The sequence below is a fragment of the Mchenga conophoros genome, linkage group LG8 (genome assembly GCF_057382185.1).
Source record: "Mchenga conophoros isolate Kocher_MC1m ecotype Shallow Benthic linkage group LG8, M_conophoros_male_GT1.1, whole genome shotgun sequence".
Taxonomy (NCBI): Eukaryota; Metazoa; Chordata; class Actinopteri; order Cichliformes; family Cichlidae; genus Mchenga; species Mchenga conophoros.
This window is the reverse complement of record NC_140533.1, coordinates 28,116,987-28,126,138: the sequence shown is the minus strand read 5'-3', so window position 1 is coordinate 28,126,138 and position 9,152 is coordinate 28,116,987.

Below are 9,152 nucleotides of genomic sequence, written 5' to 3'. Positions count from 1 at the left end.
CTCTGTAAACCCTGGAGATGGTTGTGTGGGGAAATCCAAGGATGGCCTGAGTGTGTACGGTTTTTAAAAGATGGCCATAGTTTAGTTTTCAGGACGGGAAAATAAAGTGGAAGTACTATAAATCTACTCGCTTTCTAATGATGAGTAGATGGCGACTCTTCTGGATGCCAAAAAGATTGGATTGTATGCAAGTCTACTAGAAAATGACCCTCATCTCCATTTCTCTTTGACCTCAATAATCATTTTCCTGATGAGTTTATGGCTTTGAAGTCAAACTGAATAAAAAATTAAATTAATTTTGTGATTCATTTTCATTATTAGAGACAGAAAGGTCGCGGGGACAACTCATTTTTTGATAACACCCTCTGGTCACAAACACATCGAGAGCACAAGAACGCTGCTGGTGCTGTGTGGCTAACAAGGCTAAATGAATTATACTATAACATATCAGCATGGAGGATAAACACTGAGTTTATCCTCCATGCTGACAAACCACCGAGTCCCACTGCTGGAAAGTAAATAGAGGAAAATCTCAAAGTTTACAAAAATCAAAACAATTTCTGAGTGAAGGTTTGACGGCTAAAGAGAGATCCTGTTCAGGGTTTATCTGTTTATGTCTTCATTTCGATTCATGTTATTAAAGTTACTACATTATATGTGGTATACAGTATGGAAATACCCCAAAGCTAAGGACAAACAAGCCATGCCAGAACATCCAGCCACGCACTCCAGGACCAACAGTCGGAGGAGTGTTGGGGAGGGTGAACCCCTCCCTCCATAACCATGTCCCATAGGCACCAAGGCTCAGCAAGCCCCAGCCATGCACACACACTGACTATAGTAGGTTTTTAGGCCACTGATGGGGGGGCAGGAGATGCTAGGGTTAAGGTTTTTATCCTGTGACACATTTAAAGTCATGCTTACTAAAAAGGGAAAATATGATTTAGTTTTTACTGTTTTATTAGATTAAATTGGACGATGATGTCGATGGATGCTGGTGGCCCATATTTCAGTGCACAATAAAAACATAAACTCCACCTACAGCAAGAAAAGATGGAGAATCCAAACATGTTGCTGTCGGCGATGTAACAAAAATCAAATGTTGGTAGAAATAACCGAACTAGTAACTTTAACATCAGGATTGATTTCTAAATCTCTAAACCAGCATCTGATGCACAAAACACAATCTTAAGCACATAAAGAAGAAACAATTACATTCTAATAAACATATACTAACAAAGAGTCTTTATTATGATGTATGCTGCCTTTTGTCTCATTACTAGAAAGAATAATGGCTCTGAGCTGCAAAGGCTTTCTAATTTCCTCTATTTATTCTCAGCAGCAGTTGAAAGTAGCATGATTATGAGTGAGGAAATCACTGACATCAGGGGATCTGGGAGCTGACTTGTTGTTTCGTACATGACAAATGCGCCCTTAATTTAGCTAAACCCTTTGAGAAAGCCCGTCTCACGTCTGCAAATTGTTGACGATAGCAAAGCTCCAAAGCAAACAGCGCGTTAAACGAGCGGATCTCAAGAACTAATTCATCCAAAGCCTGCTGACAAACCATCTGCAAACCTGATCCCTACGTGAGCTCGCTCTGACCCAGCATGGCTGCCCTCGCCCTGCAGCTGCATGTCATTGTGTGTTTAGTTCACATAGCGTGTTATAGCTCGGACGCCGCCGTGGCCCCGAGGGTCACTCGAGCAAATAATGAGCCTTCATGCACAGACGCGGCTTGTCGTTGGTCAGTCCTGCTGGACGATGCACAGAGAACACATTTCTGCTGATTTTGGTGAAGCGAGCCGAGGTGCAGCTCCTTTTATGGGCAGGATACGTCCACATTTTATCACTTAAGCAACAGCCTGTACTAATACAAAGGTACATTCATGGTAGCAGTAATATAGAGGTACTCATAAATGGGATAATGGCCACTAAATTTCCTTCCTATATCTGCTTAATATGACTGGGTACAGCAGTTTACTTCTGGGAGTGACCTGCTTCTTTCTAAAATGAGAAGGACATGCTCCATTATATAACCTTCCACATGCTTTGTATTGATTCTACGAATCGGAGGAGATAGAAAAGCATTCAAAAAGGATATTCTTCAAGTTGGTGAAACGTGCTAGTTCAAAATGTTCAACAGATGTTCATCTGGGTTGAAATCTGGTGACTTTTATCCTAATCAAGCGTGTCCCTCTGTTCCCAACGACTTTGTAATCCCAGAAGAGACTGCTCTCATCAGATCAGAAATATTTGGTCACTGGACAGAAGTAATCACCCAGAACAACTTTGGATTGATTTGCAGTGACCCTTCAACCTCAAAGGACAAGCGGACCTAGATCATGGCAGCAAAATGCCACAGTTTTTAAGTTTTGTGATTTCTTTTGGGTTTTGTAAAGTCATTTATATCACACCGCTTGTGCATGCTCTTCGGTTCATGTTCTGTTTTATTTTATATTCCTCTGTGCTTTTTGTCATTTGTGTCTTTAGTTATTGGCTTTACATGGTTAAAGGTTTGTGAATTCCCATTCTGCTCCTCCAGTCTCGTCCTTGTAGGTGTTTCCATGTGACGTTTGGATATTTGAGTCTTTATCTTGGCGTAAGTTGTTTCCTGCTTTATTTTGTCTCATGTGCATCGTACTTCCATCGTCTCCTTATCCCTGATTTGCTACCTCTGTGTCTTAATCAGACATTATTGTATTTTTTATTAATGGTTATTGTCTTTAATAGCTCCTTGTTACTCATGAAACGATAACCCTTCAGATGTTTTTCTAGAAGATGCTCTTATTTCTTGTATGTGTTTACACACCAGGCGGTTGTATTCAATTATTTAGTCACCTTATCTGTGGAGGATGTATAACTCACCGAGCTGATTTCATGCTTGTAGAGTCAGCTGTGATTTATAGTCAGCCTTTGTTTGCATGCTGTAGATCAACCGGTGGAAAACAACAGCAGCTGTAGGACGACCAAAAAGAAAGCAGAAGCAGAAGTGATGCGGAGGCTGGGCCCGTCTCACAGGTCACCTCCACCAGGATGCTGCCTCAGCTTCCCGCACTGTCACTCTGTGCAGCTTTCAGACAGTAAGACTCTCAAAGGCTGAAACATGAGACAAACACGACCACCTTATCACCGCTCAGGCACACACTCATGACTTCACGCTCTCCTTTTGGCTGGAATTCATTAGCGTGTTTTCATACTACATTATTTTTCATGCTTGCATATGTGCATATGAGGCGAAATGAAATAAAATAATTGGTGTGTTTGCCATACGTGCAGCAGTAATCAGTAGTTGCCCCTGCCATGACTGATGTTACATTTCTGTGTTATTTGTTCAAGTCATACCAAAGCACTGAGTCTATCTGGCACCGATTCTCTGTTATTTATTTAAGAACGACCTCTGTGTGACATTTTGCAGTAAAGCAAACAAGCACATCATGATAACATCATTATTTAATTAATCTGATTACACGGTTAGATTTAAACACATCGGTGTGGACAACACAACCAGGCCTGAGTATATCATTAATAATAAGACAGGACTTTATAACAGTGGAAGGCATGTGAGCCAAATTTGGCCCTCTGGAAAAACTATTTCGCTCTGAATTTGAACTTCATTATATTTGCCTTTCGTCCCAAATCTATGGCAGTTTAGAAATGTAAACACGACCCTGACTTAATGTCCGTAAATATGAATTTACAACTCGCTGCTTTTGGTTTTATAAATCACATGTTTTACAGCCCTCTCAAACATGCCTGCATCCATGGAAAACTGGGTCCCCCATCCAGCCACACTGACCTGGAATCATAAATCAGTTTCTGACCGTGCTGTAAAAAATGTGGGAATATTAAAATGCTCTTCATCTAGTTTCCTTCAAAGAAGATCTTTTCCTTTCCTTTCTTTTCCTTTAAAAAAAAGCTTGGTTAGGTTATGATAAGTGTATTTGGGGTTCAAAACACAAACACTAAAAACACTTAACGCTGCGTTATTAACTCAGTAGAAACTAAAACCTCCCAAATGCACCCATTTAAAAAACATTTTTAACCTTTTATGCAGAAAAATGATCTTATAGGGGCCCTGCCTCACTTTTCTGTGCTGTTAAGTGATGGATGCTCATATTAAAAATGAACTAACAATATCAAGCAGTTTTTTCTTTTTTAGATTACTTTATGCTTTTTATTTGACATTCACACGCTGATGGATGCATCGAAGAGCATCTTGGGGTTCGTGTCTTGGCCGAGGATATTGGGCGTTCAGACGTAGATGACCTGCTTTCCTTTATGAGCCACAGGAAGTAGAACAGGTTGGTTTGAGATCAGCAACAACGGACAGATTTTGATTTCACTTTGACTAAACTGCATATTCGACACAGAGGGAAAGTCAACGAATCCATAATCTGTGTGTAAATATCAAACTGTAATAGTAACTGCCTCTTATCAGCTTTGCTACAGTGCATACATGTAAAGTAAATTATAAAGTCACCGCCCTGTGTGAATAACAGAGCAGTCAAAGGTAGCTTCAATTAGTGTATCTTAATAATTTATTACACAACATAAATATACATTACTAATCATTAGTACACATAATTATAATTTTATTGATTTTTAACAGTAAAAAAACCTAATTAATTATGCATGAGAATTAAAGCAGCTGCTGCACTTTAATGTTAAGGAATCAATAATGACAGTTAATAGTTTTGTCCTTGTTAGTTTGAAAAGGGGACACAGGACTCAGACAATACCAGTAACCAAAATAAAGCAGAGCAGTGTTTGTGATCCAAACCACAAAGAGAAACTGACATAAGATATGACAACACAAAGGAAGAATATTCATCAAATACACAAAACAGAAAGCCGACACCATCACAGTCTGTTGATACGGGATTAAAACCTTTGCATCTTTCCCTCTTACCTTTTTTCACTATTTTTTTCACCTTGACAGCTTTTTTCTACTTCTCTTTCTTTTTTCTTCCCTTTTTAATTTCACATGGCCATAATTAACTTTAAATGAATATAGATGCATATGATTACCTGACTTTTCAACAGTTAGTATTTATGTTCTTCCTGTTCTTATGATGAGGTCCTGTTGAATTTCTGCTGTGTGAGAATTTCACACTGCATAAGCATCTGTATCCTTTTAGGTTTGGCTTTATTTGTAGTGTTATTTATAACTGGCAGGGATCCTCACCAGGCTGACCTCAGGTCTGAAGCGTTTGGAGCAGATAGTGTCTCAGCAAATCAGAGATCTCTTCCCCCCTCACCTGAGCCCCACCAGTTTGTTTACAGAGCAAATTGGTCCACGGAGGATGCCATCACCATCACCATCATCCTTCATAGAGCACTGAGCCATCTGGAGAACAGGAAGCGCTACATGAGGATGCTCTTCGTGGACTATAGCTCAGCATTCAGCATCATAATACCAAACATCCTCACCACCAAACTAGAACATTACGGCCTATTCTATTCTATTCAGACTCAAAGTCTCCAGCTGATCTGCAGCTACATGATCTGCTACAGTGATAAAGTGCTGCACTCCTTTCCATCCCTGGTGTTTCCATGGAGTGATCCCGCACAGCAGTCCTGAATGTTGGCTGCAGTCAGTCTGCTCTCTAGTGGACGCAGCATGTAACTACAGTAAGTGTTACCGTCTTATACAGTAACACTTATACGTCTTTACTATGATTGACAATTAATAATATTTGTAGTTTGTACGTTGTGTGTTAAACAGAGATCTCATTTCACCCAATTAACTTGCTGTGATTCTTTAATAATTATAATTATAATTAATTATATATAATAATTAGGAGATTATTAGGGTATCAATACTGAGCATCTGCTAATTTTTCTAGTTAACAAGTTTTTTTTTCTTGTAGATGGTTAGAGCAGTGAGTGTGAATTTAAACAGCTTTGTTGAAAGATAAATCGAGGTTATGCTACCAAGTAAGCACAAATGAGGAGGAAATCTTTTCAGGGATTTCAACTCAAAAATGCTGCAAAGGTGAGCAGAGCCACAATGCATGGAAATATGCATCTGTGGTGTTTTGAGTACATTGAGTGCAAATGTCAGAATCAGAGAAACCCATATTATTCAACCCGTGTTATGTGATTAAGATTTTGCATTGAATGAGTGAATTTCCATGTCCAAAAATCAGGCTCCAAAGACAGTTGAAAGGTCCTTTGGGAGATGGATAATGATTCTGTGACTGAAATTACTCTGTACAGTTTTGAGAGAGTTTTGTTTGCTTGTTAAAGATTTGAGATCTCTTTTACAAATGTAGATGTTTGTAGAGGGTGAAGGGTTGTGAAGTGTAGGAAACCTTTGATTGTTGCCCAATCCAAATCTTTGAATGAGATTACAGGCTGTCATGAGCTTATCATCTGGAAATTGAAGCAAGACTACAGGTTTCCAATCTCAAGGGTTTTCCACCAAGCTGTCAAGGTGGAGATCATCGGGTTCTTGAAACACTTTAATGGAGTTTAATAGAAGAAGGATAAAGGATAGGTCTGGAAGTCTGACGCTGTTACAATCTATCCAAGAGTTGGGGGCTTTACTGAGATGAGTCCATCTGATGATCTGGTTAGCTAGTATTATTAAAAATGAAGTGCCTTCAGACCCATTTTCTCTCTTATAAGTCTCTCTTGTACATGAGACATTGGGTTGCAATGGGACTACCTGTATAAATACCTGGAGTGACGTTTAGGTGAACTAAATCTGACAGTCTGGACGAGACATTTATAGCTCGGTACCTGATGTTGCCTGCTGGGAATGAGAAGTGTGGCTGTTGCTGTGCAGGATTCCAGGATTTCTCTGTTATTGGAAGAATTATTGATTTAAACCAGTTTATAGAAAGTCTGATATTTTTGTTGTTATGTAGTTTGTGGGTTCTTTTAGATACAGTAATATATTATCAGTGTCATGGTCCCTGTGTCTCACTCTGTTGGCATATGTTTCTCTCTCTCTCCTCTGGCTCCACCCACACACCTGTGATCGTTTACTCACCTGCCGCTCACTAACCTGACTCTCATGGCCACTACTTAAGGCAGTGGCTCACTGCTTCTCATCGCTGGATCATTGTGCAACCTGCGTTAGTGTAGCTCTGGCTTAATTCAACTCTCTGATCCCTTGTGCTTTTCTAGCGCTGATCTAATCGTCTGTTTCTTGTATATAGATTACCCTGGACCTGTCCTTGTTTCCCTTCCTGGATTCCTGAGCGTGAGTGTTTTGGCAGAGTGGCGTGGAGCGAGAAGGAGCATGGCGTGTGTGATCGCAATCGAGCGTGCATTACCCTTCCCTCCTTCCGGTGGACCCTTGGTGCCCTCTACCCTGCACACTGTATCTAACGCCTGGTGTTCTCTAAATAAACCCTTTGACTTTTATTCCAAGTTCTTTGAATCTGCACTTGAGTCTGTTTGGCCCACATGACGATCAGTGTAGAAATTAATTTTGTGTTCTAAACTAAATAGCTTTTGATGCTGAAATTTTGACGTACTAAAATGGCAAGCAGTTCTATGTGGTGACTGTATGTTTGCAGTTAAATATCCAAGTAGGAAGGACCACCAGAGTTTGTCAAAGCCTTTTTCTGCATTAATATTGCTGTTGCTTTGGCTGATGAGGTTGAACGGTCCTCTAACATTGTTTTTCGCTTCCCTCTTTGTATCTGTTTAGTCTGATTCTCTCTTTATGAAAAGGTGTTGTACTTGTTTACGAAAGCATTACTTATGGAAAGAAATGTTGCTGAATTAAAAGAAAGCTGTGAGCATCACAGGAGGAAATTTTATCTTTATCACTTTATTATGTTATGACATAAATCAGAGATACCTGGAAGCCTGGAGGCAGACGACCAGGCCGACTGGTTGTAAATCTTCTAAAGGATGGAAATGTTTGCTCCCATGAATGTGACTGGATATAATTTAAGTAAATAATGTTACAGGAAGGCGAGGCCACTAAAAGGCTACTATCACTGACTGACCAAACATCCAGACACAGAGACCTCGTTTCTATCCAGAGTCAGACCGTGATAAGAACAGTCACATGATCACATTATTTAGAATCGACTGCACTAAACACGATAAACATAATCAGCCAAGACATCGGCTGTGGACTCTGAGTTTTAGTTTGCTTTTATACATATTTAAAAGGAGATTATGAGGAGATTAATTAGAGACGGTTATCGATGGTTTAACTTACTCACGGTCCTGATGAAGCGTGCCGTAGCCTGGAGCTGTGAATAAATTGCTTGTGTCTCTGTGTCACGCACATGTGGTGAACGGGGTGAACAGACTGACACACTTATCAGGATGTGGAGTTTGTAAATGCAGGCGGGAGGATATCCCTGATAAAACTGCTACGCTTTAAATATGTCAGTTCACCGGTCTTTATTTGACTTGATAAATAACTACACACTGTCAAGTTCAATTTTTCATTTAAAGCCTGAACCATGAAATAATTACAAAAAAATGTAAAGTTTTTGAAAGTGGAGGATTTATTCTAAAAAATAAAAAAATGTAATATTAACCTGTAAATATGTCTTTTAATTTACATCATATTCGCTACTTCTGCCTTTTTTTTAAATGTATTGCTTGAAAATGTGTTGTGCAATTTATTGAGCAGCCAAGACTCACAGATGCACGTGGGGAGCTGCTGCAGCTCAAACTGCAGAACATTCATGCTGGTTCTGATAGAAAGGTCTCAGACAACACAGAGCATTGCAGTTTGTTATGTATGGGACTGCACAGCCGCAGACCAGCCAGCGTTCCCACGCGGACTCCCCGTTCACTGCTGAAGGCACCAAAGATGGGCACGTGGGCAACGGAATATGGCCGTCTGATCACCACGGCCCATCTTGTTAACATCTTGTTGCCAGATACTGCAGCACACCTTCAGGGTCAGGACTGTTTTGTTTTGTTATATATAAGTAAATATAAATAATTAAGATTATATGAGGTGTTTTTGTGTTTTTGTCTGTGGCCTGGAGAGAGACTGATGTCAGCTTGACAACTAGGATGATTGCAGGCATTAACAAATTATCAGATGACTGTGTTTTTTCTTCTTTTTGAACATCCCAGCTCTACCCCCCCAGCCTCAGCTTTGTTAGTTCCCCACAGCATCACTGCTGGATCAATGATGTCCAGCCAGCGTTGATACCCAAGGA